The sequence below is a fragment of the Gorilla gorilla genome, chromosome 16, assembly GCF_029281585.2.
Source record: "Gorilla gorilla gorilla isolate KB3781 chromosome 16, NHGRI_mGorGor1-v2.1_pri, whole genome shotgun sequence".
NCBI lineage: Eukaryota > Metazoa > Chordata > Mammalia > Primates > Hominidae > Gorilla > Gorilla gorilla.
The window spans coordinates 42,872,412-42,881,056 of NC_073240.2; positions in this window are offsets into that span (position 1 = coordinate 42,872,412).

Consider the following 8,645-nt stretch of genomic DNA (forward strand, 5'->3'; position numbering starts at 1 on the left):
TGACACCCTCAGATTTTTTCTCTTTAGTAAACTCTTAAAACTAGACATATACACAGAAAACTGCATGAATTATGAGTGTGCAGTGTTTATTCACAAGAGCAAGGACATAGAATCAACCCAGGCACCCATCAAAAGTAGATTAAAGAAAATGTGGTGCATATACACTATGGAATACTACACAGCCATAAAAAAGAACAAAATCGTGTCCTTTGCAGTACCATGGATAAGGCTGGAGGCTGTTACCTTAATTGAATTAACACAGAAACAGAAAACTAAATACTACGTGTTCTTACTTGTAAGCGGCAGACACAAAGATGGGAAAAATAAACACTGGGAATTCCAAAAGCGGGGAGGGAGAGAGTGGGAGAAGGGTGGACAAACTGCCTATTGGGTACTATGTTCGCTACTTGGGTAGGGCCCAGACCTCAGTACCATGCAATATACCCATGTAACCCCAAACCTGTACATGTACCCCCAGAATCTAAAATTTGTTTTAGAAAAGAAAATAAATACGTATAGAAATAGCAAAATGTAAGATACCTTGAAGTTCGCCTTTCAGAGATAACACTGATGATGTTATCACCATTTATTATTTTCTTTAAGGATCTCAGTTCTATTTATTTATTTATATATATATATCTTTAGAGACAAGGTCTCACTCTATTGCCCAGGCTGGAGTGCAGTGATGCAGTCATAGTTCACTGCAGCCTCAAACTCCTCAGTTCAAGTGATCCACCTGCTTTGGCCTCCCACAGCGCTGGAATTACAGGCATGAGCCAGCACACTCGGCCAAGAATCTCATTTTTTAGCCTCACTTTAAAAAAATAAAATAGAAAGTATACTGCATAAAGAAAAAAAATGTGCAGCTTCATTAAATTTCCCTTTTGAATACACCCATGTAACAAGCATCCTGATTGAGAAACAGAACGTCACCAGCATCCTAGAAACCCTCCTTGGCTTCCTTCCAGTCATGGCACTCCTGTCTTCCAAAGGTAAATGCTATCCTGATTTCTGCTACTGTAATTAGTTTGTCAATTTTGGCACTTTATACCAATGCAAGTGTTCAATATTTTATTCTTCCATGCCTTGCTTCTTACACTCAACATTATGTTTATGAAACCCATCCATACTGTGTGTAAGGAGTGTTTGTTTTCATGGCTGCATAATATTCCATTGCATGAATACTCCAAACATTATTTGCCCATTTTACTGTTGATAGACACCCTGGCCGTGAAGAGGAAAGTCCCAAGTGCCATTGGGTTGTGACAGTACTGTGAGAGACTTTACCTAGGCATTTACGTCTTTGAATTTTGCTTTGAATCATGTTCTTCTTTGAATATATGTGTATATGCTGGCTGCTAATTAATATATAAGGTTGTCACATGAGTTTAAAAGCATTATTTCAGCCAAGCGCAGTGGTTCATGCTTGTAATCCCAGCACTTTGGGAAGCTAGGCAGAAGGATTGCTTGAGCCCAAGAGTTCAAGACCAGCCTGAGCAACATAGCAGGACTTCTATAAATAAGAGCGTATTTTGTGGAAAGGTTTACGGAGTGACGAGTATGCTCTGTGCTCTTGGGGACCACTACTTCAGGCAATTAATTGTCCTGGCAACACCGTCACTTGGCAACACAGCCCCCTGGTGGCAGCCACCTGAACTGCACTCTTACTTCAGAAAAAGTTAATTGCTATTTTTCAAACCAGGCATTATAGCAAGTGTCACAACCCAGGACATAATTTATAGTTAAACCAGTAATCATTCATGTGAATAAAAGTGGTCCATCTCCATGGCATTGTATCTAATCAGGATACAAGTCCATCTCTAAAATAATGATAAAAATTTTTTAAAGAACTACCATTTATCAAGTACTTCCTGTGTCTGGTACTGTGCCAAACCCTTCACATACATTATTCAGCGTCATCCCTCCAGCAGTGCTGCGGAGTGGCCATTGTTGTCACCTTTTAGAGACAAGGAAGCAGAGGCTTGCAGATGTTCAGGAATCATCTCAAGGTAAATGGAGCCAGGATGGCTTACTCCCACAATCATGATCTCCTCTGCCCCCTGCGATCGGAGGCACCTGGCTGTTCCACGCTCACTCAAGGTTCATTCCCACAGACCAGCCCCCGCCCCGAGGAGGGCTGGAGTCAGAGAAGGGCTCACTTCTTCTCCTGCGGCTCTCTGCTGGGAGGCACGTACTTCTAGTTCCTCTTCCCTCGTCCATACCCACCAGGGGGACAAACCGTTTTTCTGCTAGTAGAAGCCCAAGGCATTGTCTGGGGCACATTGTACTAGTGCCTGGGATTCATGTGGGTGCCTTCCCCATCTTTCTGTGCCCAGGCAGTGTCAGGCTGGCCTGTCCTCCGCCCCTCCTTGGCTGATCATGACCAGGTGGCAGGTAGAATAACCAACTTGCCCCACTTTGCCCAGGACCTTCTCCATTTTTGCACTGAAAATCTCCCATCTCAGGAACCTCCTTGGCTCCAAACAAGCTGCCTTTCCCCCTGGATCTTGGGAAAGTCAGGTCCAAATTGCACCACAGATTCAGCTGTCCTAGATCCCGTGAGAGGATGAGAAACTCGTTAGGCCTCCTGGCTTATGATGCACTGGCCAATCCAGCAAACCAGAGCTCTGTGTTGGGATTGAGGATTAACAGGTGCTTGTCCTGCCTGTGAAAACAGGCCTTGGCAGCACGTAGGGTAGTCCAGCATGTGACTTCTGCAGGCAGGTGGCCTGGATTCAGATCCTGGCTCCACCTCCTGCTGGCTCTGTGGCTTTGAGCAGGTTATTTCACCAACCTGACCTCAGAACCCAACGCTTAGCACAGCACTGTGCTGTTGTGAAAATTCAATGTGAAAATGCAGATGCTTGGAAGCATTCAGCCCACAGGTCGTGCGCCACAAATGACAGCCCTTGCCATTCCCTTTGCTCCTTCAGTTGCCAAATTGCCTCCCAAGTTCTGATCCTAAGACTTACTTATTTTTAGTATGAAATGCTTCATAAATACAAAGGAATACATATCACACACTCATAAATAAAATGTGAAGAGTAACAAAATATATACCAATGTACTCAAACCTCCTCTCCTTCAGCTTAAAATAGAATATTACTGACCAGTCATGGTGGTTCACACCTGTAATCCAGCAGGTTTGGGAGGCCAAGGCAGGAGAATCGCTGGAGCCCAAAAGTTTGAAACCGGCCTGGGCAACATGGCAACACCCCACCTCTACAAAAAAATACAAAAATTAGCAGGTGGTGGGGGGTGGTGTGCACCTGTGATCCCAGCTACTTGGAAGGTTGAGGTGGGAGGATCGCTTGAGCCTGGGAGGCAGAGGTTTCAGTGAGCTGAGATCATGTTACTGCACTCTAGCCTGGGTGACAGAGTGAGACCCTGTCTAAAAAAAAAAAAAAAACAAAAGAAGAAGAAGAAGAAGAAGAAGATTACCAATGCTTTTGTACACCCCTCTAATCATAACCTTCCCTGTAATGATAATGAATCTGAATTTTGCCATTTCCTCACTTGAATGTATCATTTCTTCACTTTTTGTTATATGTTTACTACATACGTATGTATTGCTGATAATGTATTGTTATGTTTGAGATATCTGGGTCCTGATGCAAATGCAATCATACTTATTTTCTTTTTTCACTCAACATTGTGTTTTTGAGATTCATCCATGTTAATGTATGAAGCTGTAGTTCATTATTTTTCCTTGCTGTACAGCATTCCACTGTTTGAATGTGTGGTCATTCATTGATCTACCCCCCTATGCAAACAGTGCCACCACAAACACTTTCATAGGTTTCCTGGTGCACGTGTGCACAAATTACTCTACAGTATCCATCTAACCCGAAAAGTCTTCACTGATGGCTCAGTGGCAATGGCCTGCCCTCTGGTTTGGTTTTCACTGTGACCAGAATTCTGAACCCAACACTCTCTGCTCCATTAAAATCTTTTTCTGTATTTTAAAGTAGGATTCAGGATTATGAATGACAAAAAGCTCAACTCAAGTGATATCAGGCAAAAAAAAAAAAGGTAGGGTAGAGAGAACTGTATTGGGATGAATGATGGAGCAGTTTAGAGGGGACTGGTTGAATCTTAGTCTAAGCGCTGTCCACACAGCCCTGTGGATCTCTCGGTCACAGGGCTTGGCCACCCCCATTTTCCTTCCATCCTTGGACAGACTCTTCCCTCGTCGGAAACAGATAGTGGCAGTCACTTCTGCCTGCAGTGCCCAGGTCTGAGTCCAGTGGAAGGGAGCATCCATCTCTGCAGCCTTAAAAAAGCCTCCTGGTGTGTCACTGGTCACCTGCTCATCCCTGTACTAATCTCTGTGGCCGGAGGAACGCAGTCCATCCCTCGAGTTAGGGTGCAGTCAGCCACTGCCCTAAGCTTTCGGGCTGAGAGTGAAGTCAAGGGGATTTCTTCCCAGGGAAACAGGGGTACTGTTCCTAAAAGAAGGGTAATGACCACAGCGGGCCCAAAACAGTAAGTGTCATACAGCCGTGGTGGCTCACACCTGTAATCCCAGCGCAAGGAAGCCAAGGTGAGCAGATTGCTTGAGGCCAGGAATTTGAGACCAACCTGAGCAAAACTGTGAGATCCTGTCTCTACAAAAAATAAAATTAGCTAGGTGGGGTAATGCACACCTGTAGTCCCAGGTACTCTGGAGGCTGAGGCAGGAGCATCACTTGCACCTAGGAGATCGAGGCTGCAGTGAGCTATGATCATGCCACTGCACTCCAGCCTCGACAATAGAGTAAGAGTCTGTCTCTAACAAAAAACAAACAAAAAGTGAGTGTCCAACGCACCCTGGGCTTGCTGTGTGAGCTTGGATAAGAGACTTCACATCCCAAGTGCCCGAGTCTTCATCATTGATGAGTATGGCAGAGCTAAAGGTCCCTGAGATTCCATCTGACTTTGACCTCTGATTGTGTGGGCTCTGGCTGCCCTGTCACCCTCTTCCTTGCCACTTCTGTGCGCTTTAACATCATAGCTTGTCCAGTCCTCCAGATCTTTCCACTATAATGTCAAGTGCATACTTCTGGGATCATCTCTGTGAGCTCATTCCTCTTGCTGACAACATGGCTTCTCAGAGGTAGCCCACAGGATGACAGCTCCTCAAACCGCACCCTTTGCCAATACTGGGAGCCTCTCCAGAGCGCCTCATCATGCTTGCCACCACCGGCCTTTCAGGCCACAGCCTTCAGAGTCTTCTGTGGATCTCCATCTTCCTTAAGCCCCTGAACCTGCTCTCTTATGGAATTTGGGCCTTTGTTTCCTCCTCTCAGAGTTCTTCTTGCTTGCTCACATCAATGAAGCCAGCTGCCGTATTGTGACCACCCCGTGGATAGGCCTATGTGGCAAGGAACTGAGGGTGGCCTAGGGACACATGGCCCACGAGGAGCTGACCCCTGCCAGCAGCCACATGCATGAGCCTGGAGACAGATGCCTCCCCAGCTGAGCCTCGGGGCAAGGTGAGTCCCGGCCAATACCTTGATTGCAGATGGCCAGTTAAGTCATGCCTCAATTCCTGACTCACAGAAACTGAGCTCCAGAAAACCATTGTCAAGAAACAGAGATAGTGGGCATGCTGATCTTGTTCCTTAGCTGTAAGGAAATGAATCTAGGATTTCACTTCACTATTCAGGATGACAGGTTTTGTTTTTTCATCAAATATATACTGTATTTGTCAATGCTCTGCAGAGAAACAGAACTGAGAGAGAGAGAGTGTGTGTGTGTGTGTTTGTGTGTGTGTGTGAGAAGCAAGAGAGAGATATTTTGTTTTTGTTTCTGTTTTTTGAGATGGAGTTTTGCTGTTGTCACCCAGGCTAGAGTGCAATGACGCAATCTCGGCTCACTGCAACCTCCACCTCCCGGGTTCAAGCAATTCTTCTGCCTCAGCCTCCCAAGCTGGGATTACAGGCATACACCACCATGCCCGGCTAATTTTTGTATTTTTAGTAAAGACAGGGTTTCACCATGTTGGTCAGGCTGGTCTTGTACTCCTGACCTCTGGTGACCCACCCACCCTTGGCCTCTCAAAGCACTGGGATTATAGGCGTGAGCCACTGCACCCAGCCAAGATATGTATTGTAAGGAATTAGCTCAACATGGTGGAGGCTTGGTGAGTCCAGAGTCTGATGGGGCAGGTTGACATGCTGGAGACTGAGGGAGGAGTTGTAGTTGGGGTCCAATGGCACTCTGCCAACAGAATTCCTTCTTGCTGTGGGGAGGTCCGTCTTTGTTCTATTAAGGTCTTCAACTGATTGGTTGAGGCCAACCCACATGGTGGAAGATAATCTACTTTACTCAAAATCCACTAATTTATTTATGATTATTATTACTGTTATAGAGACAGGGTCTCACTTTACTACCTACTCTGGTCTTGAACTCCTGGCTTCACGCGATCCTCTCCCCTCAGCCTCCCAAAGTGCCGAGATTACTGGTTTGAGCCACTGCATTCAGCCCCAAATCCAGCAATTTAAACGCTCACCTCCCTTCACAGAAACACCTAGAATACTTTTATACCAAATCTCTGGGCACTGTAGCGCAGCCAAGTTGACACATAAAATGAACCAGTACAGTTACCCTACATCAGGTTATGCAGATGCCCTAATTTATTAAGAGCTGTTCATAACGAGTTTGTGTTGAATTTTATCAAGCAATTACGTTTATACTATTGTTCTCATTTGTTTATACATTGTTTTTAAAAATTGTAAATTTTCTAATATAAAAGCATTCTTGCGTAGTGGAGATAAATCCAACTTGATGAGGAAAAGGGAGCGTCTGTCAGTTCATCTTGCGTGCCTTTCCCCCGGCCACAGCCTGTGGTGAGCAGAGGGCAGAGCGCCAGCCTTGTCCTGGGACTGGTGACAGACAGCCTGCTGTCTTCCTGTCTCTGAGCTGGCCCCAGGAGGGGCCCACAGGCTGCAGGAAGAGCACTGTGTGATTTACATAGATGCCTTTGTGTGGGGGCCTGACAGCTGCTGGAGTCACGGTCCTCACCCGGGTCAGGGTAGGGCTGAGAGGGCCTCCGGGTGTTTGGGTAGTCAGGGGCTGGGGTGACAGCAGCTAGTGGGGGGCGGGTATATGAGACAGATAAACATCCACACTCACATGCCAGGTGTGGCTTTGAGCCTCAGCCCAGCCCACTCTCCTTGGCTGTCTGGCTGGCTTTATTGAAAGTTCGCCAAATGGAAAGGGTCTTTTTTTTTTCTACCATGCCGGCTCACTCTCCAGAGCATCCGTGCCGGCAGTTGGCCAAACCCTGGGATTGGGAGCACAGTCCTCCAGACCACCACATCTTCTGGGACGCCTGACCTCTGCAGCAGAGGTCACCAAACTGTCCAGTCCGAGGGAACAGTCCCCACAAGACTGCCCCAACTTCAGCCACCAGCCGCAAGTTCAGAGTCCCCAGGGCCACCTTCACTTCAGACCAGCTGGCTGCAAATTTGGGGGTGCTTACAACCACCCTCAGCTTCAGTAATTTTCTAGGGTGACTCACAGAACTCAGGAAAGCACTAACCTTATGATTACAGTTTTATGATCATGAAAAGATACAAATTAAAACCAGCCAAAGGAAGAGAGTCTTAGGGCAGAATCTGGGAGGGGTCCAGTTGCAAGCTTCCAGGGAGGCGTCCTCTCCCTTTGGGGTTCTGGACAGCGTTGCCTCCTCTGGGCCGCAATGTGTGAGGATACGCACAGGGTGTTGTCCACCAGGAAAGTCTACCTGAGACTTTGGTGCCCAGAGACTTTACTGAGGCTTGATCAGATGCTGCCTGTGTGACCGACCTTTAGTCTCCAAAGCCCCCCAGCAAACAAAGACACTTCTGTCAGACAGGACATTCCAGGACCCAGAGGTCACCTCCCACTAGCCACGGGCAGAGACTGGACCTCTCTTTGGTGAGGTTAATTCTAAACTACGAATAGGGAACGTTACAAAGTCAGTGCCCAAAGACACAGAGAGGTGTGGCTGTCAGAAGCTCCAGCCCTGGATTTGCCACCTTTGAGGTTAGCAAGTTACTTAATCCCTGTGGACGCCTACCAGCCAGAGGCCAGCAGGAACAGCCCAGTAGCCAAGCAAATTTGAGTTAATTGGTACCCACTGCACTAAGAAGACTGCATACTAGGAGGCAGTGCAGAGTCTCAGTAAGTGTGTGTGTGTGTGTGTGTGTGTGGTGGGGGGGTGCTTATTGAAAGATTTGGGCGTTTGTAGGGTGACATTACGAAATGTTCAAGGAAGCAAAGTGTTGCTCTGGATTGGGTGCTGTCAGGGAGTGGAGCGAGTCTACAATTGAGGATCTTCACAATTTTTATCCAGGAGGTGGAAGAACAGGGGAGGGACGAAAAGCCTGGTAGAGAAACCGCAGTCTCTCACGTGAAACAGGAGAGGGCACTGTTTGGCCATTTTTGTGGTTTCGCGGTGCCCTCATTTTTTGTCCATGCTCAGGCATATTTATGGAGTGGCCTTGATTCTGTCCTGCTGCGTCACGGGGGCGCGGTGACCCTGCCTGACACAGGTGCTCTGTGAAGTTTGTGTGCATCAGGCGGACACCAGGGCCCCACAGACGAGTCACAGGATGCTTTGTTCTGTTCCTTTCCCAACCCTGAGTTTCATCACTGATAACAAGGAGACGGCAATTCTA